General features: G+C 57.0%; 2 long non-coding RNA genes across 3 annotated transcripts; both read left to right on the top strand.

Moving 5' to 3' along the window:
• The first annotated feature begins 2219 nt into the window (after positions 1 to 2219).
• LOC137452892 (uncharacterized) lies at positions 2220 to 3771 on the top strand. The gene is made up of 3 exons (XR_010990194.1): positions 2220 to 2386; positions 2467 to 2725; positions 2829 to 3771. It is a non-coding gene; the product is annotated as an uncharacterized lncRNA (long non-coding RNA).
• Positions 3772 to 5741: 1970 nt separating this feature from the next.
• LOC137452893 (uncharacterized) lies at positions 5742 to 26393 on the top strand. 2 transcript variants are annotated; one of them, XR_010990195.1, is made up of 11 exons: positions 5742 to 5822; positions 8096 to 8174; positions 9906 to 10067; positions 10161 to 10239; positions 19339 to 19417; positions 21159 to 21320; positions 21414 to 21492; positions 22503 to 23007; positions 23552 to 23725; positions 23970 to 24129; positions 25591 to 26393. It is a non-coding gene; the product is annotated as an uncharacterized lncRNA (long non-coding RNA). The 2 variants fall into 2 exon arrangements; XR_010990196.1 differs by lacking the exon at positions 5742 to 5822 and adding an exon at positions 6681 to 6863.
• The last annotated feature ends 1304 nt before the right edge of the window (positions 26394 to 27697 follow it).

The raw sequence follows: 27697 nt of genomic DNA on the forward strand, positions 1-27697 counted from the left end.
TGCCAGTGTGCCCACCCGCCTGGTCAGTGTGCCTACCCGCCTGGTCAGTGTGCCTGACTGCCTGCCAGTGTGCCCTCCTGCCTGGTCAGTCTGCCCACCTGCCTGCCAGTGTGCCTACCCGCCTGGTCAGTGTGCCCACCCGCCTGGTCAGTGTGCCTACCCGCCTGGTCAGTGTGCCCACCCGCCTGGTCAGTGTGCCTGACTGCCTGCCAGTGTGCCTACCCGCCTGGTCAGTGTGCCCACCCGCCTGGTCAGTGTGCCTACCCGCCTGGTCAGTGTGCCCACCCGCCTGGTCAGTGTGCCCGACTGCCTGCCAGTGTGCCCACCTGCCTGCCAGTGTGCCCACCCGCCTGGTCAGTGTGCCCTCCTGCCTGGTCAGTGTGCCTGACTGCCTGCCAGTGTGCCCTCCTGCCTGGTCAGTGTGCCCACCTGCCTGGTCAGTGTGCCCGACTGCCTGCCAGTGTGCCCTCCTGCCTGGTCAGTGTGCCACCTGCCTGGTCAGTGTGCCACCTGCCAGGTCAGTGTGCCCACCTGCCTGGTCAGTGTGCCTGACTGCCTGCCAGTGTGCCTGCCTGGTCAGTGTGCCACCTGCCTGGTCAGTGTGCCTGACTGCCTGGTCAGTGTGCCTGACTGCCTGCCAGTGTGCCCACCTGCCTGGTCAGTGTGCCCACCTGCCTGGTCAGTGTGCCTGACTGCCTGCCAGTGTGCCCACCTGCCTGGTCAGTGTGCCCACCTGCCTGGTCAGTGTGCCTGACTGCCTGCCAGTGTGCCCACCTGCCTGCCAGTGTGCCCTCCTGCCTGGTCAGTGTGCCACCTGCCTGCCACTGTGCCCACCTGCCTGGTCAGTGTGCCACCTGCCTGGTCAGTGTGCCTGACTGCCTGGTCAGTGTGCCTGACTGCCTGCCAGTGTGCCACCTGCCTGGTCAGTGTGCCCACCCGCCTGGTCAGTGTGCCTACCCGCCTGGTCAGTGTGCCCACCCGCCTGGTCAGTGTGCCCGACTGCCTGCCAGTGTGCCCACCTGCCTGCCAGTGTGCCTGACTGCCTGTCAGTGTGCCCTCCTGCCTGGTCAGTGTGCCCACCTGCCTGGTCAGTGTGCCCTCCTGCCTGTCAGTGTGCCCTCCTGCCTGGTCAGTGTGCCTGACTGCCTGCCAGTGTGCCCTCCTGCCTGTCAGTGTGCCCTCCTGCCTGGTCAGTGTGCCTGACTGCCTGCCAGTGTGCCCTCCTGCCTGCCAGTGTGCCTGACTGCCTGCCAGTGTGCCCACCTGCCTGGTCAGTGTGCCCTCCTGCCTGGTCAGTGTGCCCACCTGCCTGTCAGTGTGCCTGACTGCCTGCCAGTGTGCCTGACTGCCTGCCAGTGTGCCCACCTGCCTGGTCAGTGTGCCCTCCTGCCTGGTCAGTGTGCCCACCTGCCTGTCAGTGTGCCCACCTGCCTGGTCAGTGTGCCCTCCTGCCTGGTCAGTGTGCCTGACTGCCTGCCAGTGTGCCTGCCTGGTCAGTGTGCCCTCCTGCCTGGTCAGTGTGCCCACCTGCCTGTCAGTGTGCCCACCTGCCTGCCAGTGTGCCTGCCTGGTCAGTGTGCCCTCCTGCCTGGTCAGTGTGCCCACCTGCCTGGTCAGTATGCCCTCCTGCCTGGTCAGTGTGCCCTCCTGCCTGGTCAGTGTGCCTGACTGCCTGCCAGTGTGCCTGCCTGGTCAGTGTGCCCTCCTGCCTGGTCAGTGTGCCCACCTGCCTGTCAGTGTGCCCACCTGCCTGGTCAGTGTGCCCTCCTGCCTGGTCAGTGTGCCCACCTGCCTGTCAGTGTGCCCACCTGCCTGCCAGTGTGCCTGCCTGGTCAGTGTGCCCTCCTGCCTGGTCAGTGTGCCCACCTGCCTGGTCAGTATGCCCTCCTGCCTGGTCAGTGTGCCCTCCTGCCTGGTCAGTGTGCCTGACTGCCTGCCAGTGTGCCTGCCTGGTCAGTGTGCCCTCCTGCCTGTCAGTGTGCCCACCTGCCTGCCAGTGTGCCTGCCTGGTCAGTATGCCCTCCTGCCTGGTCAGTGTGCCCACCTGCCTGGTCAGTGTGCCTGACTGCCTGGTCAGTGTGCCTGACTGCCTGCCAGTGTGCCCACCCGCCTGGTCAGTGTGCCTGACTGCCTGGTCAGTGTGCCACCTGCCTGGTCAGTGTGCCTGACTGCCTGGTCAGTGTGCCTGACTGCCTGCCAGTGTGCCCACCCGCCTGGTCAGTGTGCCCTCCTGCCTGGTCAGTGTGCCTGACTGCCTGCCAGTGTGCCCACCTGCCTGGTCAGTGTGCCCACCTGCCTGGTCAGTGTGCCACCTGCCTGCCAGTTGCGCCCTGTGGGACAGATGAGTCGCGGAGCCTCCTGACCCCAGGAGCAGCCCAAGCTCCCTGTAAGCATGCAAACCTCTTCACGACTTTACAGCGTGAGCAGCTGAGATCTGTTCCTTGCTTTTTGCTTTATTCTTTACAGATTGACTCTTTGCTTTCCACTTCATTAACCGAGCAAGCAAGACGTGCAGCAGCGACACGGTCGGCACAAGGCTACGGCTGCTGCGACGGTACAGCCTCGCCCTGCCAGCCTAGCAGGGGATCTCCTGCTTGGCTTGTGTGGGCTCCAGGTAGGGTTTGATCTCTGTCAGTCAGGAAGGAAAGGCTGAAAAGGAAATTGCTCAGTCCACGCTTTTACCGAGGAGCTGAAACTTCTTCCAGTGTAGACTCCAACCGAGCAGGTAGGTAAGCAAGCAGAAGTCCTCTGATGGGTATAATGGGAGTGGCAAAGAGACTTCCCTTGTTTCCAGTGTGGACAACCTCTTGTTTGTCCCCTGACCCCAGGAGCTTCTCACAGGGGCTGTGTTCCTCACTAACAGCAAGGCTGCGCTCGGCCCTTGGGGATGCTGCAACCGTAGCAGAGAAGTTGTGCTCCTGGCAGTTCTCTCTCCACCTGGATCAGGATGAAGGTGCAGGCCATTGCTCTGCAGCTGGGCACTGCTGAGAGCTGCAGCTGGTGCCCAGATCAAAGACAGCTTTGTCTCTAAGGCCAGTGCTTCTCTGCAGAGAAACCAAGATTTCTCTGCAGGTGTTGCCCAGGGTTCCTCATCTGCTCAGAATGCCCAGCTCCAGTGCCAGGCTGATGTCACCTCATGCCTGCCTCCCTCACGGTGCCTGCCTAGGGGTGCCAGGACACTTCCTGGATCTCTTGGACAGAAGGAAGCTTTGTCTCTCCCTATTTGCGGTGCCCCGACAAGGACTTGTGCCAACACAGGCTCAGAAAGCTGAAACCACCGAAGGGTTTAGTGGATGAGAGCAAAGCTCAGCCAGTTGCTGAAGGTGGAAACCTTACCCAGAAGGCTGTCCCCAGCTCGGGGTGATAAAAAGAACAGGAGCGTAGCCGCTCAGCTGTCTTTCCTTCTGTGATGCCACGTGGGGGTGGTAAGGGTGCAGCAGAGGAGCAGTGAGGGAGGGGTGGGGGCAGTCTCCCACAAAGGCTGCTTGCAGACCTGAATGTTTGAAATGCCAGAACGTTCTTGGAGGGGAGGGAAAGCCCTGGGAAAGTGTGAGTGTGAGATGTTCCAGCAGAGGAAAAGCGGTGCTGTTTAGCAGGAGATTGCAGGACAGTGATTTGTATGCAGCAAGGCTTTGACCTGACTCCCCCTGGATCTCTGTTATCTTGAAGTGCTTCCAGAATAGAAAAGCACAGCCTGAGCAGGCCACAGAGGGTTTGAACTGGAAATAGAAATATCAACTGTGTCTCTCTCAATTAAAACTTTGTGTGTGCTTGTGGTGTGTTGTTTTTTCTTGGAATGGAAAAAGCCTGGAAGGGAGCTCAGCAAAGCTGCTCCCCAGGCAGAGGTGGAGGACCTGCCCCAGACCTGCTGTGTTGGGAGTCTGTTACAGGGGTCTGCTGTTATCTAAAGTGGGCCTGGGGGGTATGAAAAGGGAATTTGGGGGTATCTGAATGGTTCTGAGGGCCTCTGCAGTGTCCTGATGGAGACTGGGGGGAGGTGGTGGGGTTTAGGGTCAGGCATCTCTGTGGGGTTCCAGGTTTTGGGGTCTTGCAGGAGCTGGGGAGGTCTCACTCTGGGTTTTAGTGTACCTGGAGCCCTGGGAGGCCCCAGCTTCGGCTCCCCCTGCATCTAAAGGTAAGCTGGGTGCACCTCCAGGGCTTCAGATTGTGACAAAAGGGGTCTGGGGACATGTGAACGGGACTGGGGGTACCAAGGCGGTTCTGACCTCACCAAGGTGCTGGCTGGGCAGTTTGCTTTATTTTCTGACATTTTTGGGGGTGAATCAAAGGGAGTGGGGGGATTGTGGGTGGGCTGGTTCTGCCACGTGGGGCAGGAGGCTGCTGCAGCAGAGGAGCAGGTGAGCGAGGGCTGGGGGCCCCCCCTAAAGTGCTGAAAATTCTCCGAGGGGACCACACTATCTTTAAAAGTGTAAGTACTGGGGTGAGGCGAGGCGGAGGCAAACCTCTGGTTTGCAGCTGGAGAGGGAGGGCTTGGAGTGACTGGTGCGTAAGAAAGCTTTGGAAACGACCCCTGTCTGCCCTCTCTGCTTCTAAAAGGCTTTTAGCATTGGAAACTAAAACCCACGTGGGGGCCCGGCTGCTGCCCACGCCCAGGGAGGTGCTCAGTGCTGCCACCCGGTGTGTAACGGCCGGCAGTGCAGCCGTGCCGCGGCGTGTGCCGCCCCGTGGGAGCTCAGTGCTGCCACCCGGTGCGTAACGGCCGGCAGTGCAGCCGTGCCGCGGCGTGTGCCGCCCCGGGGGAGCTCAATGCTGCCACCCTGTGTGTAATGGCCGGCAGTGCAGCCGTGCCGCGGCGTGTGCCGCCCCGTGGGAGCTCAATGCTGCTACCCGGTGTGTAATGGCCGCCGTGCCGCGGCGTGTGCCGCCCCGGGGGAGCTAATTTCTGCAGCCTAACTGCGCTGAATGCTCGAAAATTCTTAGGGGAAGAGCGGAGAGCGGAGACCTTGACTCGAGCGTCGCTATGGATCCAGCGCCTGCGCCCTAGCCCGGCTCTGCTGGCGCCACAGGGGCAGCGTTCCGGTGGTCGCTATGGATCCGGCGCCTGCGCCCTAGCCCGGATCTGCTTCCCAGTCGCTTCCAGTTCTCTGCCAGTCCTTTGGTGGGGGGAAACTGTTGGGACCGGGAGGGCACCGGGAGGAGGCCATTACTGTGTAGTTTGGTAATACCGACGGCTGCAGCTGGTGCTGAGCTAAACAGAATGATCACAGAAGGCTTTTGCTCTGAAGCCAGAGCTGCCTGCTGGCGGAACGAACGTTTTTCTGACAGCTCTTGGAGGAACATTTCTGTACAGGTGTTCCCCAGGGCTCCTCAGCTGCTCAGAACTCAACGTGTTGTCTTGGAGGGGAATAAAACCCATGGAAAGCTGAGAGTGAGGTGACAACGCAGGCACCGCCCCCCCCGGCGTGTCACCGTCCCCCCAGCGTGGCACCGCCCCCTCAGCGTGTCACCGCCCCCCTCCAGCGTGTCACCGCCTCCCCCAGCGTGGCACCGCCTCCCCCAGCGTGGCACCGCCCCCCCCAGCGTGGCACCGCCTCCCCCAGCGTGTCAGCGCCCCCACAGCGTGTCACCGCCCCCCCAGCGTGGCACCGCCCCCCCAGCGTGGCACCGCCCCCCCTCCAGCGTGTCACCGCCCCCCCAGCGTGGCACCGCCCCCGCCCAGCGTGTCACCGCCCCCCTCCAGCGTGTCACCGCCCCCCAGCCTGAACCCCACCCCCCAGCATGGCACCGCCCTCAACAACATGGCGCCAGATGCTTTCAGGGTTGTGGCTCGTAGAGGTTGCAGCTCTTCTGCTGTGTCCCAGGTCAGTGCCAGTCTCTGCTGCTTTGTGGGGTTTCTCTATAGCAGCCGCTGGAGGTGCGCGGGGCTTGGGGGGGTGGCCACCGGCGGGGCAGCGCGGGGCTTTTGGGGGGGGGGGGGGGGGGGGGGCGTGTCCGGGCTTGGCCGGTGGGGCTCTGCGGGGGTGGCGGCTGCTGCCTCAACCGTACCCAGAGGCCCCGTGGGAGCTCAATGCTGCCACCCTGTGTGTAATGGCCGGCAGTGCAGCCGTGCCGCGGCGTGTGCCGCCCCGGGGGAGCTCAATGCTGCCACCCGGTGTGTAATGGCCGGCAGTGCAGCCGTACCGCGGCGTATAGCGCCCCGTGGGAGCTCAGTGCTCAACCCGGTGTGTAATGGCCGCAGTGCAGCCGTGCCGCGGCGTGTGCCGCCCCGTGGGAGCTAATTTCTGCAGCCTAACTGCGCCGAATGCTCGAAAATTCTTAAGGGAAGAGCGGAGAGCGGAGAGCTTGACTCGAGTGTCGCTATGGATCCGGCGCCTGCGCCCTAGCCCGGTTCTGCTGGCGCCACAGGGGCAGCGTTCCGGTGGTCGCTATGGATCCGGCGCCTGCGCCCTAGCCCGGCTCTGCTGGCGCCAGAGGGGCAGCGTCCCGGTGGTCGCTATGGATCCGGCGCCTGCGCCCTAGCCCGGCTCTGCTGGCGCCAGAGGGGCAGCGTCCCGGTGGTCGCTATGGATCCGGCGCCTGCGCCCCAGCCCGGCTCTGCTCGCGCCAGGGGGGCAGCGTCCCGGTGGTCGCTATGGATCCGGCGCCTGCGCCGCAGCGGGTCCGGTCCCGCGCACGCGCCCTCCTCGCGGGCTGCGCCCCGCTTTTCTGGCCGGGGGGGCGGGCGCCGCGCTGAGCAGCTTTGGAGCCGGAGCGGTGGCGGAGAGCCCTGATTCGGCGCCTGACGCCGTTCTGTGCCCCAGGGTGCCTGCGAACCGCCGTCCTTTGGCGGGGCAAGGGGTGCTGGCGCATTCGGGGAGCTCGCAGTGCGGTTTCCGGTGTCGCTGCCGGCCCGGGACTCCCAGGTGTGTTCCTTCCGGCGTCTGAAGGTGGTCTGGGGCCATCGGCAGGGCTTTTGGGGGTGACGGAGGAGGTCTGGGGACACCTAAAATGGTCTGGGGATATGTAAAGTTTAGTGGGGCCATCTGAAAGGGTCAAGGGTCGTGGGGAGGCAGCTGGGCACCTCCGTCGGACCCTTTGGGAGGTCTCTGCAGGCTCCCCTGGGAGCTGGGGGTGTCTCGGGGTGGGTTTGGGTTTGGGTTTGTGCTGCAAACAGCGTTGATAATGACTTAGAGAAAGACACACAAGAGACTCAGTAAGTCTCTTGTATCGTGCTTCTATTCTGGCGTCTGACACAGGTAGGATCATTTCAAAAGAGCTGTGTGTCTTCAGAGAGGTTTGGGCAAACTTTTATACAAAAAGTTATCTGTCTATAATGACAGAGGTCCAGATGCTGCCTATCTATACAAAGCTTATCTATCTAAAAGAGCAGAAGTACACATATCATGCAGGTGTCCTTTATCGTATACAAAGGAGCATCTTGTCCAAGACTAACAGAAGTGAATCACTGACAGATCCTGTTATTCCTTCTCTATCCAAAGGCTGTCTGCCAGCCCCTCTCCCCCTCCCTGCGTTCCAGCATTTCAGCTAACAAGCGGAAAATTCTTATCAACTCTGTGGTTCTGTTAATGAGACTTTTCTGTTCGTCAATTCCCCCCTTTCTCACAGCCAACAGTATATTCCTATACTATATTTTCTTAAGTCAAACTTTGGACCCAGGCTTTCTGAGCTATCTTTCCCATGCTGACACTTGTGGAAGTTACTCTCAGATGTAGTCACCCAGTCTGATGGCCCCCAAGTCCAATTCAATGAGGCTTCCCCAAATAAAGGGGTCCTCATTTGGCCTCGAGGAAGTTCAGTGCATATCCAACAGTTAGAGAGATTAGTTTGCAAAGCCAATTCTTGCCTAACGTGTAAGTACATATTGCCTTCCCATCCCTCAATTTCCTTGCTGTGATGCAAAGATTTTGAGAGGAATTTCTAGGTATTAACTACAGCCAGGGCAATCCTTCAAGTGCCCTAGGAATGCGGTGAAAACCTTTTGGGAATTGTTCCTGCTCTGTTACTCCTCAAGCTATGAGGAGCTCTTCAGGGCAGCTCCAAGGTTAGGTTTGGATTCTCCTGGAGTCGCACACAGAACGAGTCTCACGATTCCAGTGGTCTAATTTCATAGCTGCATTTTCTTCTCTCTGCCTAGGTGACAGGACGACCTCACTAATGAAGAGAGATAGCCTGAGCTCTGCAGGAACCTTGAACCCAAGCAGCCAGTGCCTTCTGTGAGTACAAGCTGTCCTTGTTCAACGTGGAACTAGTTGAGAGCTGAAGCCAGACCATACCTTAATTCCCTCAGCTTCCTCTTCTGCAGATTAAACAGTCCCAGTTCCTTCAGCCACTCCTCGTAAGGCTTGTTATCCAGACCCCTCACCAGCTTTGTGGCCCTTCTCTGGACTCACTCTCTCACAAGGGGTGTCCTGGGGAACACTACTTGTGCCCGGCCGGCCACCGGCTGGGTTTAACTCTGTTCCCCACCGCTCTCGGGGCCCAGCCATCCATCCTGTTCTGCTGTCCAGCAGTCCCTTTGAAAAAAAATCCATCTGAAAAAAGAAGTAGCAGAGAAGGAAAGCTGAAGCTGCAAAGATTGCAATCCCCTCAGTTCTGGTTGTAGCCGGGTGGGGGTTGGTCTCTTCTCCCAGGCAAGCAGCACCAGAGCAAGAGGGCACAGTCTCAAGCTGTGCCAGGGGAGGTTTAGGCTGAATGTTAGGAAGAGGTTTACAGCTTGGCCAAAGACTCTTCTGATCCCTGTCTTCTGGTCGTGACCAGCAGCGTGCACGGGTGGCCAAGAAGGCCACTGGCAACCTGGCCAATATCAGGATCAGAGTGGCCAGCAGGAGCAGGGAGGTCATTCTGCCCCTGCACTTGGCACTGGTTAGGGCACACCTTGAGTCCCGTGTCCAGTTCTGGGCCCCTCCGTTTAAGCAAGACGTTGAGTTGCTGGAAGGTGTCCGGAGAAGGGCAACAAAGCTGGGGAGGGGTTTGGAGCACAGGCCTGTGAGGAGAGGCTGAGGGAGCTGGGGTTGCTTAGCCTGGAGAAGAGGAGGCTCAGGGGAGACCTTCTTGCTTTCTACGACTCCCTGAAGGGAGGTTGTAGCCAGGTGGGGGTTGGTCTCTTCTTCCAGGCAAGCAGCACCAGAACAAGAGGACACAGTCTCAAGCTGTGCCAGGGGAGGTTTAGGCTAGAGGTTAGGAAGAGGTTCTGCACAGAGAGAGTGATTGCCCATTGGAATGGGCTGCCCAGGGAGGTGGTGGAGTCACCATCTTTGGAGGTGTTCAGGAGGAGACTGGATAGGGTGCTTGGTTGCATGGTTTAGTTGATTAGGTGGTGTTGGATGATAGGTTGGACACGATGATCTTGAAGGTCTCTTCCAACCTGGTCCGGTCCATTCCATTCCAATCAACTAAACCACGGCACTGAGTGCCTCATCCAGTCTCTTTCTAAACACTTCCAGTGATGGTGACTCCACCACCTCCCTGGGCAGCACATTCCAAAGGCCAATCTCTCTTTCAACCTGCTCTATTCTATTCTATGAAGACCTTCTTCCTAACATCCAGGTTTAATTGGTGAGAGCAACAGACTTGGTTGCTGCCACCCGCTGCTAAGGGGTCTGAGTGGCCCCCAAATGGGGTTTGGAGGCAGGTAGAGGTTTCTTTTGGCAGGTGAAGGGGTTTTGTGGGCATCTAGAAGGGGTGTGGAGCCCCCTGAAAGGGTCTGGGATAGTGTCAGGGGGTTCTGGGCTGGTCCACCAGCGGGTCTGGGGACATTAGAAGCGTCTGGGGGTACCTAAAACGGAGCTGGGCGTATCAGATGGGGGGTTTGGGTGCCTCCAAAGGGGTTTTGTGGGCATCTAAGTTGGGGAGTCTGGGGGGGTCCTGAAGGAGTTGGGGGGTTCTCCTCAAGCTATGAGCAGACACACAGACAGTTGTTAAGGGACTTTCTTTGATCATTCCAGGTCTGGTGTGCTGGGACTGGCAGGATCTTCCTGAGCTGTCCACGTACAGTTTCTGTCGACGCTCTTCAGCTCGTACATCCGGTTTGCTGACAGAGGGTGTGGGGTTTGTGGGGCCCGGCAGCGAGACTTTTCCAAAGAGGAGCTCTTAAGGGCAGCTCCAAGGTTAGGTTTGGAGTCTCCTGGAGTCGCACACAGAACGAGTCTCACGATTCCAGTGGTCTAATTTCATAGCTGCATTTTCTTCTCTCTGCCTAGGTGACAGGACGACCTCACTAATGAAGAGAGATAGCCTGAGCTCTGCAGGAACCTTGAACCCAAGCAGCCAGTGCCTTCTGTGAGTACAAGCTGTCCTTGCTCAACGTGGAACTAGTTGAGAGCTGAAGCCAGACCACACCATAATTCCCTCAGCTTCCTCTTCTGCACGTTAAACAGTCCCAGTTCCTTCAGCCACTCCTCATAAGGCTTGTTATCCAGACCCCTCACCGGCTTTGTGGCCCTTCTCTGGACTCACTCTCTCACAAGGGGTGTCCTGGGGAACACCACTTGTGCCCGGCCGGCCACCGGCTGGGTTTAACTCTGTTCCCCACCGCTCTTGGGGCCTGGCCATCCATCCTGTTCTGCTGTCCAGCAGTCCCTTTGAAAAAAAATCCATCTGAAAAAAGAAGTAGCAGAGAAGGAAAGTTGAAGCTGCAAAGATTGCAGTCCCCTCAGTTCTTGTGGTACCCGCTGTGAGATCCTAAGCCACCTGAACTGAGCCGGTCAGGCAGCCAAGCTAGTGCAGCAGTGTCTTCTGGAGAGTTGATAGGAGCCAGTTCTGTGGGGTTTGTTGAAGTGAGTGGCCAGTCGTTCTACATGAACAATTGTCTCAGTGCTAGCAAGTAGGAGGCTCTGAAGTGTGGTACTTTGAATGCTCCATTCATACTTGCCCTTCAGGAGGAGCCAGCTCTTTCATTGAAGGATCTTCCTGAGGTGTCCAAGTACAATTTCTGTTGACACTTTTCAGCTCTTACATCCAGGTTGCTGACAGAGGATGTTGGGTTTGTGGGCCCTGGCAGCGACAGTTTTCCAAAGAGGAGCTCTAAGCCCAGCTGCAAGGTTAGGTTTGGATTCTCCTGGGGTGCCTGTGCTTGAAAGCCCCCCAGAGGCCGTGCAGAGTGGTGCTCGCAGTAGCTCTGTGCAAGTCTGCCGTGGGCTCAGGAGGCCAGTATCTAGAGAGAGGGAAGGACAGAGACACTTCTAAGACAGTTTTAAAGAAATAATTATGAGAAGAGGCAAATTAATTCTGGGGACTCATGTGATATATCTGTTTAAGAGAAAAAAAAATGAAGGAGGTTTCTGACCATAACCAGGCTGACAAAGCACAGTAATGTGGTTTCCTATGGGATTCAACTCCTCCTGCATTGCACAGGACACTTCAACAGCTGTCCTGACAAGCTATAAGTAATGAACTTAATCCACCCTGTGCAAGCAATGGGGCAAAAGATTACAAAATCCATGTATGCAATTGAGACGTGTTACATTGGGACGCCCAGGATACAGCTCATCAAGCTCTCCTAGTTTTTAGACGCAAGATGGAAGAAGGAAGGGGGAAGACAGAGCAGAAGGTATATTTAAATATGAAACTCCTAGGCTGAAAGAAAAGAAAAACATTTTAAAGACCACTCAGTGAGACTCTGTCACCGGCATAGCTAATCACAGAATCACTGAGTGTTAGGGGTTGGAAGGGACCCCAAAATAGCATCCGGTCCAACCCCTGTGCCAGTGCAGGATCACCTGGGGCAGGTTTTGAATGTCTCCAGAGACTCCACTAAGTCTCTGGGCAGCCTGCTCCAGGGCTCTGGCACACACAGTGAAAAGGTTTTCCCTTCTGTTCCTGTGGAACTTCCTCCTTTTATTCGTCGGACACAGCGAAGCCGCTGGGTCGTGTTGCTGCGGCAAGGTGACCCACCCTGTAGTTGAGGGCCTGGGTCTGTGCCTTCATGGCAGCCTGTTCCCTTGGCACCCTGTCACCTTAACAGCCCTGTACTCGGGGTCTGTGTGACGAGTTGTGGAGCCCTCCATCCCCCTTCTGTCCCCAGCAGCAGCCCAAGGTCCCTGTAAGCAGGGCTGGGGAGGCTGCTTTAGGCAGCTAACAGGAACCAACCTTGCCTGGCCCTTAGGGGGCTGAGGTCAGTCCCTGGGCTCCTGAAGAGGTGGTGTTGCGCTGCTGCCAGGAGGGCCGGCCCGTAGGTGGGGCACGGGCCAGAGCCTGTGGCTCTCTGTGGGGCTTTTTGGGAGTGCTGCTGAGGCCTCACTCTGTCCTGTTGGCATCCTTTGTCAGGGTAGCCAGATCCTAGGCCTGATGTCTGTCGTTAGCTCAATCGCAGAATTTCCTCGTCTGCTGTTCCTGTCCGTAAATTTTTGCCAGTGCTTCTGTAATAAAAAGGTTTTTATTTCTCCTGTAACTTGCAAGCTGGTGACCTCCTTAGGAGCACCACTGTGTTGTTCACAAAGTTCTTTGCTGTTGCAAAGCTGGGAGAAGTGTGAGGTTCAGCTGATGAAGTTTCTCTCTTTAGAAGTGTCTGCTCAGCCGTCCTCTTCCTGGATCTCGGAGCTTTGTCTCTCCCTGTTTGCGGTGCCCCGACAAGGACTTGTGCCGACACATCCTCGGGAAGCTGAAACCACCAAAGGGTTTAATGGGTGAGAGCAAAGCTCAGCTGTGTGCTGAAGCTGCAAACCTTGCCCAGAAGGCTGTCCCCGGCTCGGGGTGATAAAAAGAACAGGAGCGTAGCCGCTCGGCTGTCTTTCCTTCTGTGATGCCACAGGGGGGTGGGCGAGGATACAGCAGAGGAGCAGTGAGGGAGGGGTGAGGGCAGCCTCCCACAAAGGCTGCTTGCAGACCTGAAATGCCAAATGTTTGAAATGCCAGGACGTTCTTGGAGGGGAGGGAAAGCCCCGGGAAAGTGTAAGAGTGAGTGTGAGGTGTTCCAGCAGAGGAACAGCGGTGCTGCTTATTGAGAGATTGCAGAAGGGCAGTGATTTGTGTGCAGAAAGGCCTTGACGTGACCCCCCTCTGTTCTGTAGAAAGGCTTCTAGAGGAGAAAAGCACATCCTGAGCAGAGCCACAGGGGGGTGTGGGGTGTGGTTTGAAACAGAAATAGCAACTGTCTCTCAATTAAAACAGTGGATTGTCTTTCATGTGTGTGTGTGGTGTGCTGGTTTTTCATTGACTGGAAAAAGCTCTGCAGGGAGACCAGCTGATCTGCTCCCGAGGCACAGCAGCACCGGACCTGCTGAGCGTTGGGGGCCTGTTAAGGAGGGTCTGCTGTCATCTGAAGTGGGCTTGGGGGTATGAAAGGGGAATTTGAGGGCAATAGGATGGCTATGGGAGGGGGTGGGGAAGCGCCGTGCGTCACAAGGGGGCGGGGCTTGAGTGCAATAGGATGGCTATGGGAGGGGGCGGGGAAAGGGCTGAGGGAGGTTGCAGGAGGCGGGGCAGGAGGACTGGAGGCGGGGCTGGAGGGCGACAATAGGATGGCTATGGAAGGGGGCGGGGCTCGAGGAGGGCAGCAGGATGGCTATGGGGGGCTACGGAGTCCCTGTTGTGTCGGCACAAGGGCTACGGCTGCTGCGACGGTACAGCCTCGCCCTGCCAGCCTAGCAGGGGATCTCCTGCTTGGCTTGTGTGGGCTCCAGGTAGGGTTTGATCTCTGTCAGTCAGGAAGGAAAGGCTGAAAAGGAAATTGCTCTGTCCACGCTTTTACCGAGGAGCTGAAACTTCTTCCAGTGTAGACTCCAACCGAGCAGGTAGGTAAGCAAGCAGAAGTCCTCTGATGGGTATAACGGGGGTGGCAAAGAGACTTCCCTTGTTTCCAGTGTGGAAAACCTCTTGTTTGTCCCCTGACCCCAGGAGCTTCTCACAGGGGCTGTGTTCCTCACTAACAGCAAGGCTGCGCTCGGCCCCTGGGGATGCTGCAACCGGAGCAGAGAAGTTGTGCTCCTGGCAGTTCTCTCTCCACCTGGATCAGGATGAAGGTTCAGGCCATTGCTCTGCAGCTGGGCACTGCTGAGAGCTGCAGCTGGTGCCCAGATCAAAGACAGCTTTGTCTCTAAGGCCAGTGCTTCTCTGCAGAGAAACCAAGATTTCTCTGTAGGTGTTGCCCAGGGTTCCTCATCTGCTCAGAATGCCCAGCTCCAGTGCCAGGCTGATGTCCCCTCACAGCCGTCACTCTGTCAGTGCTCGCCTAGGAGTGCCGGAAATCTTCCTGGAACTATTGGAGAAAAGGAAGCTTTGTCTGTCTCTGTTTGCGGTGCCCTGAGAAGGACTTGTACCGACACAGGCTCAGAAAGCTGAAACAAAACAATGAGAGCAACAGATGGAAGAGATTGCTTGATTGCCAGCAAGAAATGCACCAACTGCAAGGTGGTTTTGGGGTAGTAAATCCCAGAAGGTAAATCAACATTGCCAAATGGCAGTGTTTCCTCTTCACCATGGGTTACCCTATTAGAATATGTATTTCCAGCATAGAGGGGATCTTTGCTGCGTGACTAAGAGTGGGATCGTTCCAGTGGGAAACATCATCTGCTCCTGAGCCATTGGAATCTCTCTCAGAGAGACGCAGAGCTGCTGTGCTGACAGGCAGAAGCAACCAGAAGGGTTTCAGGTTAGGGGTAGGTGTTGATTCTGGCCTAGAAACCCCTTAATGAGTTTTGTGCCTTGTTACCTGAGAAACAAAGTTTGTCCTGTTGTGTTTCCACCCCTAGAAAAAGCTGAAGAGCTTTGGTTCACCATGCTAAGTTGGCAGGGCAGGAAGACATCAGCGCCCAGCCTCCAGCCACGCCCGCTGGAACATGCTTTCCAATTAGTACGCTACCTCTTAGGTTTCCAACCTGGGTATTCAAAGAACGCCGAGGAAAGTGGGGGCAGGTGCTTTTGCCAGGCAGCCTCCAATGAGCAGGCCCGGGGCAACGAGGAGGCGGCAGCAGCCAGCATGTACAGGCATTTCCTGGGGCTCAGTGAATGTTCAGAGCTCAGGGGCTCAGCCTGTGTTTCCGCTTCCTTTTCTTCAGCACAGGAGTTTGGTTTGGCTGTCCGGAGCCTTGCTCTGCACCCGAATGCCGTACCGAGCGTGAGGGAAAGATGAAGCGACACCCACGTAGGCACCCAGGGAAAAAGCGGAGGTTGTCTTAGGAGCCGGTTTGAGACAAAATTCACCCAACTCCTTCTGCGGTGGTGTACGGGAAAGAGTCGGTAGGGGAAGCCGCAGGACAGCCTGCAGCAAAGCTCAGGACTTGTTCCCTCGCCTCTGCCTTCTGCACGTCTCCTCGTCGGCCGCCTGTAAGCGAGACGCTTCACCAGCTGGCTTGTTTGAATTCAGCAAAGTTATGGCATGGAAGTTATCTGGTAGGAGTCGTTGCTAAACAGATGCAGTTGAAGCTTTGTATCTTCCGTTCTCTCTACTAGTTATTCTAATCTTGCCCTGTTGGTTTAGCCCATCAGTTTTCATGTTCTCTTCATCTATTAGTAGCAGAAGAAAGGGCCCCTTGATTCCAGTATTTCTTGCTGTAGTTCAGAGGTAGAGTTGGCTTTCCCTCTGACCTTTTATACTTTTACTTTGTGTTAAGTGGAACCCAAAACTGAATAGGATACTTTGTGTAAAGCTTGAGCAGCCCTTAACTTTCGAATTATTATACTGCGTGCACTACTGCTTTGCAACATTCACAGGACTGTGGTGGTGTCAGATAGTTCACTTGCATTTAGCTCCTCAGGGGCCAGGCCTTCCTTTGGACTGATAGTCTTGGCCAAAGCTGCAATGTTCAGTCCTTGCTGTGAAAGGCAGGAGGTGCTGGCTGGGCAGTTTGCTTTATTTTGTGCCTTTCTGGGGGCGAATCAAAGGGAGTGGGGGGATTGTGGGTGGGCTGGTTCTGCCACGTGGGGCAGGGGGCTGCTGCAGCAGAGGAGCAGGTGAGCGAGGGCTGGGGGCCCCCCCTAAAGTGCTGAAAATTCTCCGAGGGGACCACACTATCTTTAAAAGTGTAAGTACTGGGGTGAGGCGAGGCGGAGGCAAACCTCTGGTTTGCAGCTGGAGAGGGAGGGCTTGGAGTGACTGGTGCGTAAGAAAGCTTTGGAAACGACCCCTGTCTGCCCTCTCTGCTTCTAAAAGGCTTTTAGCATTGGAAACTAAAACCCACGTGGGGGCCCGGCTGCTGCCCACGCCCAGGGAGGTGCTCAGTGCTGCCACCCGGTGTGTAACGGCCGGCAGTGCAGCCGTGCCGCGGCGTGTGTCGCCCCGGGGGAGCTCAATGCTGCCGCCCGGTGTGTAACGGCCGGCAGTGCAGCCGTGCCGCGGCGTGTGCCGCCCCGGGGGAGCTCAATGCTGCCACCCGGTGTGTAACGGCCAGCAGTGCAGCCGTGCCGCGGCGTGTGCCGCCCCGGGGGAGCTCAACGATGCCACCCGGTGTGTAACGGCCGGCAGTGCTGGCGGAACGAACGGTTTTCTGACAGCTCTTGGAGGAATATTTCTGTACAGGTGTTCCCCAGGGCTCCTCAGCTGCTCAGAACTCAACGTGTTGTCTTGGAGGGGAATAAAACCCATGGAAAGCTGAGCGTGAGGTGACAACGCAGGCACCGCCCCCCCAGCGTGTCGCCGCCCCCCAGCGTGTCGCCGCCCCCCCCAGCGTGGCACCGCCCCCCCCAGCGTGGCACCGCCCCCCCCAGCGTGGCACCGCCCCCCCCAGCGTGGCACCGCCCCCCCAGCGTGGCACCGCCCCCCCCAGCGTGTCGCCGCCCCCTCAGCGTGTCGCCGCCCCCCCCCAGCGTGTCGCCGCCCCCCCAGCGTGTCGCCGCCCCCCCCAGCGTGTCGCCGCCCCCCTCCTGCGTGTCACCGCCCCCCTCCTGCGTGTCACCGCCCCCCTCCTGCGTGTCACCGCCCCCCTCCTGCGTGTCACCGCCCCCCTCCTGCGTGTCACCGCCCCCCTCCTGCGTGTCACCGCCCCCCTCCTGCGTGGCACCGCCCCCCTCCTGCGTGGCACCGCCCCCCTCCTGCGTGGCAACGCCCCCCTCCTGCGTGGCAACGCCCCCCTCCTGCGTGGCAACGCCCCCCTCCTGCGTGGCAACGCCCCCCTCCTGCGTGGCAACGCCCCCCTCCTGCGTGGCAACGCCCCCCTCCTGCGTGGCAACGCCCCCCTCCTGCGTGGCAACGCCCCCCTCCTGCGTGGCAACGCCCCCCTCCTGCGTGGCAACGCCCCCCTCCTGCGTGGCAACGCCCCCCTCCTGCGTGGCAACGCCCCCCTCCTGCGTGGCAACGCCCTCAACAACATGGCGCCAGATGCTTTAAAATGGTTCAGTGCAGGGTCGTGGCTGGTAGAGGTTGGAGCTCTTCTGCTGTGTCCCAGGTCAGTGCCAGTCTCTGCTGCTTTGTGGAGAATCTCTATAGCAGCCGCTGGAGCTGCGCGGCGCTTGGGGGGGTGGCCACCGGCGGGGCAGCGCGGGGCTTTTGGGGGGGGGGGCGTGTCCGGGCTTGGCCGGGCTTGGCCGGTGGGGCTCTGCGGGGATGGCGGCTGCTGCCTCAACCGTACCCAGAGGCCCCGTGGGAGCTCAATGCTGCCACCCTGTGTGTAACGGCCGGCAGTGCAGCCGTGCCGCGGCGTGTGCCGCCCCGGGGGAGCTAATTTCTGCAGCCTAACTGCGCTGAATGCTCGAAAATTCTTAGGGGAAGAGCGGAGAGCGGAGAGCTTGAGTCGAGCGTCGCTATGGATCCGGCGCCTGCGCCCTAGCCCGGCTCTGCTGGCGCCAGGGGGGCAGCGTCCCGGTGGTCGCCATGGATCCGGCGCCTGCGCCCTAGCCCGGCTCTGCTCGCGCCAGAGGGGCAGCGTCCCGGTGGTCGCTATGGATCCGGCGCCTGCGCCCTAGCCCGGCTCTGCTGGCGCCAGAGGGGCAGCGTCCCGGTCGTCGCTATGGATACGGCGCCTGCGCCGCAGCGGGTCCGGTCCCGCGCACGCGCCCTCCTCGCGGGCTTCGCCCCGCTTTTCTGGCCGGGGGGGCGGGCGTCTCGCTGAGCAGCTTTGGAGCGGTCGCGGAGAGCCCTGTTTCGGCGCCTGACGCCGTTCTGTGCCCCAGGGTGCCTGCGAACCGCCGTCCTATAGCGGGGCAAGGGGTCCTGGCGCATTCGGGGAGCTCGCAGTGCGGTTTCCGGTGTCGCTGCCGGCCCGGGACTCCCAGGTGTGTTCCTTCTGGCGTCTGAAGGTGGTCTGGGGCCATCGGCAGGGCTTTTGGGGGTGACGGAGGAGGTCTGGGGACACCTAAAAGGGTCTGGGGATATGTAAAGTTCTGGTGGGGCCATCTGAAAGGGTCAAGGGTCGTGGAGAGGCAGCTGGGCACCTCCGACGGACCCTTTGGGAGGTCTCTGCAGGCTCCCATGGGAGCTGGGGGTGTCTCGGGGTGGGTTTGGGTTTGGGTTTGTGCTGCAAACAGCGTTGATAATGACTTAGAGAAAGACACACAAGAGACTCAGTAAGTCTCTTGTATCATGCTTCTATTCTGGCGCCTGACACAGGTAGGATCATTTCAAAAGAGCTGTGTGTCTTCAGAGAGGTTTGGGCAAACTTTTATACAAAAAGTTATCTGTCTATAATGACAGAGGTCCAGATGCTTGCTATCTATACAAAGCTTATCTATCTAAAAGAGCAGAAGTACACATATCATGCAGGTGTCCTTTATCTTATACAAATGAGCATCTTGTCCAAGACTAACAGAAGTGAATCACTGACAAATCCTGTTATTCCTTCTCTATCCAAAGGCTGTCTGCCAGCCCCTCTCCCCCTCCCTGCGTCCCAGCATTTCAGCTAACAAGCGGAAAATTCTTATCAACTCTGTGGTTCTGTTAATGAGACTTTTCTGTTCGTCAGTTCCCCCCTTTCTCACAGCCAACAGTATATTCCTATACTATACTTTCTTAAGGCAAACTTTGGACCCAGGCTTTCTGAGCTATCTTTCCCATGCTGACACTTGTGGAAGTTACTCTCAGATGTAGTCACCCAGTCTGATGCCCCCCAAGTCCAATTCATTGAGGCTTCCCCAAATAAAGGGGTCCTCATTTGGCCTCGAGGAAGTTCAGTGCATATCCAACAGTCAAAGAGATTAGTTTGCAAAGCCAATTCTTGCCTAACGTGTAAGTACATATTGCCTTCCCATCCCTCAATTTCCTTGCTGTGCTGCAAAGATTTTGAGAGGAATTTCTAGGTATTAACTACAGCCAGGGCAATCCTTCAAGTGCCCTAGGAATGCAGTGAAAACCTTTTGGGAATTGTTCCTGCTCTGGTACTCCTCAAGCTATGAGGAGCTCTTCAGGGCAGCTCCAAGGTTAGGTTTGGATTCTCCTGGAGTCTCACACAGAACGAGTCTCACGATTCCAGTGGTCTAATTTCATAGCTGCATTTTCTTCTCTCTGCCTAGGTGACAGGACGACCTCACTAATGAAGAGAGATAGCCTGAGCTCTGCAGGAACCTTGAACCCAAGCAGCCAGTGCCTTCTGTGAGTACAAGCTGTCCTTGTTCAACGTGGAACTAGTTGAGAGCTGAAGCCAGACCATACCTTAATTCCCTTAGCTTCCTCTTCTGCAGATTAAACAGTCCCAGTTCCTTCAGCCACTCCTCCTAAGGCTTGTTATCCAGACCCCTCACCAGCTTTGTGGCCCTTCTCTGGACTCACTCTCTCACAAGGGGTGTCTTGGGGAACACCACTTGTGCCCGGCCGGCCACCGGCTGGGTTTAACTCTGTTCCCCACCGCTCTTGGGGCCCGGCCATCCATCCTGTTCTGCTGTCCAGCAGTCCCTTTGAAAAAAAATCCATCTGAAAAAAGAAGTAGCAGAGAAGGAAAGCTGAAGCTGCAAAGATTGCAGTCCCCTCAGTTCTGGTTGTAGCCAGGTGGGGGTTGGTCTCTCCTCCCAGGCAAGCAGCACCAGAACAAGAGGACACAGTCTCAAGCTGTGCCAGGGGAGGTTTAGGCTGGATGTTAGGAAGAGGTTTACAGCTTGGCCAAAGACTCTTCTGATCCCTGTCTTCTGGTCGTGACCAGCAGCGTGCACGGGTGGCCAAGAAGGCCACTGGCAACCTGGCCAATATCGGGAACAGTGTGGCCAGCAGGAGCAGGGAGGTCATTCTGCCCCTGCACTTGGCACTGGTTAGGGCACACCTTGAGTCCCGTGTCCAGTTCTGGGCCCCTCCGTTTAAGCAAGACGTTGAGTTGCTGGAAGGTGTCCAGAGAAGGGCAACAAAGCTGGGGAGGGGTTTGGAGCACAGGCCTGTGAGGAGCGGCTGAGGGAGCTGGGGTTGCTTAGCCTGGAGAAGAGGAGGCTCAGGGGAGACCTTCTTGCTCTCTGCAACTCCCTGAAGGGAGGTTGTAGCCAGGTGGGGGTTGGTCTCTTCTTCCAGGCAAGCAGCACCAGAACAAGAGGACACAGTCTCATGCTGTGGCAGGGAAGGTTTAGGCTAGAGGTTAGGAAGAGGTTCTGCACAGAGAGAGTGATTGCCCATTGGAGTGGGCTGCCCAGGGAGGTGGTGGAGTCACCATCTTTGGAGGTGTTCAGGAGGAGACTGGATAGGGTGCTTGGTTGCATGGTTTAGTTGATTAGGTGGTGTTGGATGATAGGTTGGACACGATGATCTTGAAGGTCTCTTCCAACCTGGTCCGGTCCATTCCATTCCAACACCATCTAATCAACTAAACCACGGCACTGAGTGCCTCATCCAGTCTCTTTCTAAACACTTCCAGTGATGGTGACTCCACCACCTCCCTGGGCAGCACATTCCAAAGGCCAATCTCTCTTTCAACCTGCTCTATTCTATTCTATGAAGACCTTCTTCCTAACATCCAGGTTTAATTGGTGAGAGCAACAGACTTGGTTGCTGCCACCCGCTGCTAAGGGGTCTGAGTGGCCCCCAAATGGGGTTTGGAGGCAGGTAAAGGTTTCTTTTGTCATGTGAAGGGGTTTTGTGGGCATCTAGAAGGGGTGTGGAGCCCCCTGAAAGGGTCTGGGATAGTGTCAGGGGGTTCTGGGCTGGTCTACCAGCGGGTCTGGGGACATTAGAAGCGTCTGGGGGTACCTAAAACGGAGCTGGGCGTATCAGATGGGGGGTTTGGGTGCCTCCAAAGGGGTTTTGTGGGCATCTAAGTTGGGGAATCTGGGGGGGTCCTGAAGGAGTTGGGGGGTTCTCCTCAAGCTATGAGCAGACACACAGACAGCTGTTAACGGACTTTCTTTGATCATTCCAGGTCTGGTGTGCTGGGACTGGCAGGATCTTCCTGAGCTGTCCACGTACAGTTTCTGTCGACACTCTTCAGCTCGTACATCCGGTTTGCTGACAGAGGGTGTGGGGTTTGTGGGGCCCGGCAGCGAGACTTTTCCAAAGAGGAGCTCTTCAGGGCAGCTCCAAGGTTAGGTTTGGATTCTCCTGGAGTCGCCCACAGAACGAGTCTCACGATTCCAGTGGTCTAATTTCATAGCTGCATTTTCTTCTCTCTGCCTAGGTGACAGGACGACCTCACTAATGGAGAGAGATAGCCTGAGCTCTGCAGGAACCTTGAACCCAAGCAGCCAGTGCCTTCTGTGAGTACAAGCTGTCCTTGCTCAACGTGGAAGTAGTTGAGAGCTGAAGCCAGACCACACCGTAATTCCCTCAGCTTCCTCTTCTGCAGATTAAACAGTCCCAGTTCCTTCAGCCACTCCTCCTAAGGCTTGTTATCCAGACCCCTCACCAGCTTTGTGGCCCTTCTCTGGACTCACTCTCTCACAAGGGGTGTCCTGGGGAACACCACTCGTGCCCGGCCGGCCACCGGCTGGGTTTAACTCTGTTCCCCACCGCTCTTGGGGCCTGGCCATCCATCCTGTTCTGCTGTCCAGCAGTCCCTTTGAAAAAAAATCCATCTGAAAAAAGAAGTAGCAGAGAAGGAAAGCTGAAGCTGCAAAGATTGCAGTCCCCCGTGGGACTGCAATCCCAGTCCCGGGTGGGGGTTGGTCCCTTCTCCCAGGCAAGCAGCACCAGAGCAAGAGGACACAGTCTCAAGCTGTGCCAGGGGAGGTTTAGGCTGGATGTTAGGAAGAAGGTCTTCATAGAATAGAATAGAGCAGGTTGAAAGAGAGATTGGCCTCTGGAATGTGCTGCTCAGGGAGGTGGTGCCCAGGGAGTCACCATCACTGGAAGTGTTTAGAAAGAGACTGGATGAGGCACTCAGTGCCATGGTTTAGTTGATTAGATGGTGTTGGAATGGAATGGAATGGAATAGAATAGAATAGACCAGACCGAGTTGGAAGAGACCTTCAAGATCATCGTGTCCAACCTATCATCCAACACCACCTAATCAACTAAACCATGCAACCAAGCACCCTATCCAGTCTCCTCCTGAACACCTCCAAAGATGGTGACTCCACCACCTCCCTGGGCAGCCCATTCCAATGGGCCATCACTCTCTCTGTGCAGAACCTCTTCCTAACGTCTAGCCTAAACCTCCCCTGGTGCAGCCTGAGACTGTGTCCTCTTGTTGGGCCCGGTGATGATCAAAGTTCTTTTCCAAGCTGCTTACTCCTGTTTGGTTTTATTCTCCTGCATGAATTGTCAGTTCAAAGCACTCGAGAGAAATGGTGTGATGGCTGTGCTGCAAAGCATCAGACTGGGGACCGAAAGACAACCTCCTGTGGATCGATGTACCGGGATATTCCAGGAACCTCTGTGCTGCCACAGACCTGGACTTAAACTCGTTCCAGATGCCGCGGTGTGTTCCACATGACAATCGCACTCGGCACGTGAAGAGTGGCCAAGAGACTTCCCTTGTTTCCTTTGTGGAAGGCTTTTGTGTGTCCCCCGGCCCCGGGGGCCGTGTTCCTCTCGGGCAGGCTGAGGACGAGGCTGCCCTCGGCAGCAGGCGTGCCGCAAGCGGAGCGGCGAAGCTGTGTTCCTGGCAGTTCTCTCTCCGTCTGGATCAGGACGAAGGTGCCGGCCGACAAGGACTTGCACTGACACAGGGTCAGAGAGCTGAGAGCACCAAAGGGTTTAATTGGTGAGAGCAACAGACTTGGTTGCTGCCACCCGCTGCTAAGTGGCCCCCTAATGGGGTTTGGAGGCAGGTAAAGGTTTCTTTTGGCGTGTGAAGGGGTTTTGTGGGCATCTAGAAGGGGTGTGGAGCCCCCTGAAAGGGTCTGGGATAGTGTCAGGGGGTTCTGGGCTGGTCCACCAGCGGGTCTGGGGACATTGGAAGCATCTGGGGGTACCTGAAGTGGAGCTGGGTGTTTCAGATGGGGGTTTTGGGTGCAACCAAAGGGGTTTTGTGGGCATCTAAGTTGGAGAATCTGTGGGGGTCCTGAAGGAGTTGGGGGGTTCTCAGTGAGGTTTTGGAGTCTCTATGGAGTCCCTGTTGTATCTTGGGTCTGCTGTGGGATTGGTAGTGACTGGGTGCTCCGGTTTTGGTGGCTCCAGGGCAGCAGGTACCCACAGGGCTGTGCCTTGCTTTATGTTCCCCAGCTGTGGGCCAAGCAGGAGCCCCAGGGGAAGGGAATTTCAGCATGTGGCGGGTGATAGTGGAGGCGACTTCCTGACAAAATGGCTTTGGGGGTTTGGTTAGGTCTTGTTTTTATGGTTGACTCACTCTTGCTTTCTTTCCTTTTTTTTCAGGGAGCTTAACTGCTTTGCCTGAGGACCAGTTGCAGATTTGTATTCGGCCTCAGCCACAAGCCCTGACACGGAGCGGGGTGCTTTGGTGTCAGAATGTGGAGCTGTTGGAAACCCAATTGCTCACTGAAAAAAAGAAAAGGAATAATTTGTCATAAAAAAATCCCCACAGTTCCTGTAAGCTTTCGAGTTCCTACTTAATAATATAAAGCAGTTTGTGGTTTGGTTGGTTTGTTTTTTTTCTTGTTGTGCTGCAAAGATTTTGATAGGAATTTCTAGGTATTAACTACAGCCAGAGCAAGCCTCTACTTGCCCTGGGAACGCAGTGAAAACCTTTTGGGAATTGGTTCTGCTCTGTTACTCCTCAAGCTATGAGCAGACGCACAGACAGTTGTTAACAGAGTTTCTTTGTGCATTCCAGGTCTGGTGTGTTCAGACCGGCAGGATCTTCCTGGGCCATCCGATTACGGTTTCCGTTGACACTTTTCAGCCCTTACATCCGGTTTGCCGACAGAGGACGTTGGTTTGTGGGCCCTGGCAGCGACAGTTTTCCAAAGAGGAGCTCTAAGGCCAGCTGCAAGGTTAGGTTTGGATTCTCCTGGAGTGCCTGTGCTTGAAAGCCCCCCAGAGGCCGTGCAGAGTGGTGCTCGCAGTAGCTCTGTGCAAGTCTGCCGTGGGCTCAGGAGGCCAGTATCTAGAGAGAGGGAAGGACAGAGACACTTCTAAGACAGTTTTAAAGAAATAATTATGAGAAGAGGCAAATTAATTCTGGGGACTCATGTGATATATCTGTTTAAGAGAAAAAAAAATGAAGGAGGTTTCTGACCATAACCAGGCTGACAAAGCACAGTAATGTGGTTTCCTATGGGATTCAACTCCTCCTGCATTGCACAGGACACTTCAACAGCTGTCTTGAGGAGCTATAAGTAATGAACTTAATCCACCCTGTGCGAGCAATGGGGCAAAAGATTACAAAATCCATGTATGCAGTTGAGATGTGTTACGTTGGGACGCCCAGGATACAGCTCATCGAGCTCTCCTAGTGTTTAGACGCAAGATGGAAGAAGGAAGGGTGAAGACAGAGCAGAAGGTCTATTTAAATATGAAACTCCTAGGCTGAAAGAAAAGAAAAACATTTTAAAGAGCACTCAGTGAGACTCTGTCACCAGCATAGCTAATCACAGAATCACTGAGTGTTAGGGGTTGGAAGGGACCCCAAAATAGCATCCGGTCCAACCCCTGTGCCAGTGCAGGATCACCTGGGGCAGGTTTTGAATGTCTCCAGAGACTCCACTAACTCTCTGGGCAGCCTGCTCCAGGGCTCTGGCACACGCAGTGAAAAGGTTTTCCCTTCTGTTCCTGTGGAACTTCCTCCTTTTATTCGTCGGACACAGCGAAGCCGCTGGGTCGTGTTGCTGCGGCAAGGTGACCCACCCTGTAGTTCAGGGCCTGGGTCTGTGCCTTCATGGCAGCCTGTTCCCTTGGCACCCTGTCAGCTTAACAGCCCTGTACTCGGGGCCTGTGTGACGAGTTGTGGAGCCCTCCATCCCCCTTCTGTCCCCAGCAGCAGCCCAAGGTCCCTGTAAGCAGGGCTGGGGAGGCTGCTTTAGGCAGCTGACAGGAACCAACCTTGCCTGGCCCTTAGGGGGCTGAGGTCAGTCCCTGGGCTCCTGAAGAGGTGGTGTTGCGCTGCTGCCAGGAGGGCCGGCCCGTAGGTGGGGCATGGGCCAGAGCCTGTGGCTCTCTGTGGGGCTTTTTGGGGGTGCTGCTGAGGCCTCACTCTGTCCTGTTGGCATCCTTTGTCAGGGTAGCCAGATCCTAGGCCCGATGTCTATCGTTAGCTCAATTGCAGAATTTCCTCGTCTGCTGTTCCTGTCCGTAAATTTTTGCCAGTGCTTCTGTAATAAAAAGGTTTTTATTTCTCCTGTAACTTGCAAGCTGGTGACCTCCTGAGGAGCACCACTGTGTTGTTCACAAAGTTCTTTGCTGTTGCAAAGCTGGGAGAAGTGTGAGGTTCAGCTGATGAAGTTTCTCTCTTTTAGAAGTGTCTGCTCAGCCGTCCTCTTCCTGGATCTCGGAGCTTTGTCTCTCCCTGTTTGCGGTGCCCCGACAAGGACTTGTGCCGACACATCCTCGGGAAGCTGAAACCACCAAAGGGTTTAATGGGTTTGAGACAAAATTCACCCAACTCATTCTGCGGTGGTGTACGGGAAAGAGTCGGTAGGGGAAGCCGCAGGACAGCCTGCAGCAAAGCTCAGGACTTGTTCCCTCGCCTCTTCCTTCTGCGCGTGTCCTCGTCGGCCGCCTGTAAGCGAGACGCTTCGCCAGCTGGCTTGTTTGAATTCAGTAAAGTTATGGCATGGAAGTTATCTGGTAGGAGTCGTTGCTAAACAGATGTAGTTGAAGCTTTGTATCTTCCGTTCTCTCTACTAGTTATTCTAATCTTGCCCTGTTGGTTTAGCCCATCAGTTTTCATGTTCTCTTCATCTATTAGTAGCAGAAGAAAGGGCCCCTTGATTCCAGTATTTCTTGCTGTAGTTCAGAGGTAGAGTTGGCTTTCCCTCTGACCTTTTATACTTTTACTTTGTGTTAAGTGGAACCCAAAACTGAATAGGATACTTTGTGTAAAGCTTGAGCAGCCCTTAACTTTCGAATTATTATACTGCATGCACTACTGCTTTGCAACATTCACAGGACTGTGGTGGTGTCAGACAGTTCACTTGCACTTAGGTCCTCAGGGGCCAGGCCTTCCTTTGGGCTGATAGTCTTGGCCAAAGCTGCAATGTTCAGTCCTTGCTGTGAAAGGCAGGAGGTGCTGGCTGGGCAGTTTGCTTTATTTTGTGCCTTTCTGGGGGCGAATCAAAGGGAGTGGGGGGATTGTGGGTGGGCTGGTTCTGCCACGTGGGGCAGGGGGCTGCTGCAGCAGAGGAGCAGGTGAGCGAGGGCTGGGGGCCCCCCCCTAAAGTGCTGAAAATTCTCCGAGGGCACCACACTATCTTTAAAAGTGTAAGTACTGGGGTGAGGCGAGGCGGAGGCAAACCTCTGGTTTGCAGCTGGAGAGGGAGGGCTTGGAGTGACTGGTGCGTAAGAAAGCTTTGGAAACGACCCCTGTCTGCCCTCTCTGCTTCTAAAAGGCTTTTAGCATTGGAAAATAAAACCCACGTGGGGGCCCGGCTGCTGCCCACGCCCAGGGAGGTGCTCAGTGCTGCCACCCGGTGTGTAACGGCCGGCAGTGCAGCCGTGCCGTGGCGTGTGTCGCCCCGGGGGAGCTCAATGCTGCCACCCGGTGTGTACGGGCCGGCAGTGCAGCCGTGCCGCGGCGTGTGCCGCCCCGGGGGAGCTAATTTCTGCAGCCTAACTGCGCTGAATGCTCGAAAATTCTTAGGGGGAGAGCGGAGAGCTTGACTCGAGCGTCGCTATGGATCCGGCGCCTGCGCCCTAGCCCGGATCTGCTTCCCAGTCGCTTCCAGTTCTCTGCCAGTCCTTTGGTGGGGGGAAACTGTTGGGACCGGGAGGGCACCGGGAGGAGGCCATTACTGTGTAGTTTGGTAATACCGACGGCTGCAGCTGGTGCTGAGCTAAACAGAATGATCACAGAAGGCTTTTGCTCTGAAGCCAGAGCTGCCTGCTGGCGGAACGAACGTTTTTCTGACAGCTCTTGGAGGAACATTTCTGTACAGGTGTTCCCCAGGGCTCCTCAGCTGCTCAGAACTCAACGTGTTGTCATGGAGGGGAATAAAACCCAATGGAAAGCTGAGAGTGAGGTGACAACGCAGGCACCGCCCCCCCCCGGCGTGGCACCGCCCCCCCGGCGTGGCACCGCCCCCTCAGCGTGTCACCGCCCCCCCTCCAGCGTGTCACCGCCTCCCCCAGCGTGGCACCGCCCCCCCAGCGTGGCACCGCCCCCCCAGCGTGGCACCGCCCCCCCCAGCGTGTCACCGCCCCCCCCCAGCGTGTCACCGCCCCCCCCCCAGCGTGTCACCGCCCCCCCCCCCAGCGTGTCACCGCCCCCCCCCCCAGCGTGTCACCGCCCCCCCCCCCAGCGTGTCACCGCCCCCCCCCCCAGCGTGTCACCGCCCCCCCCCCCAGGGTGTCACCGCCCCCCCCCCCAGGGTGTCACCGCCCCCCCCCCCAGGGTGTCACCGCCCC

This window comes from Melanerpes formicivorus, unplaced genomic scaffold (assembly GCF_026170545.1).
Source record: "Melanerpes formicivorus ecotype bairdi unplaced genomic scaffold, bMelFor1.0.p_v2 SCAF_59, whole genome shotgun sequence".
Classification (NCBI taxonomy): domain Eukaryota; kingdom Metazoa; phylum Chordata; class Aves; order Piciformes; family Picidae; genus Melanerpes; species Melanerpes formicivorus.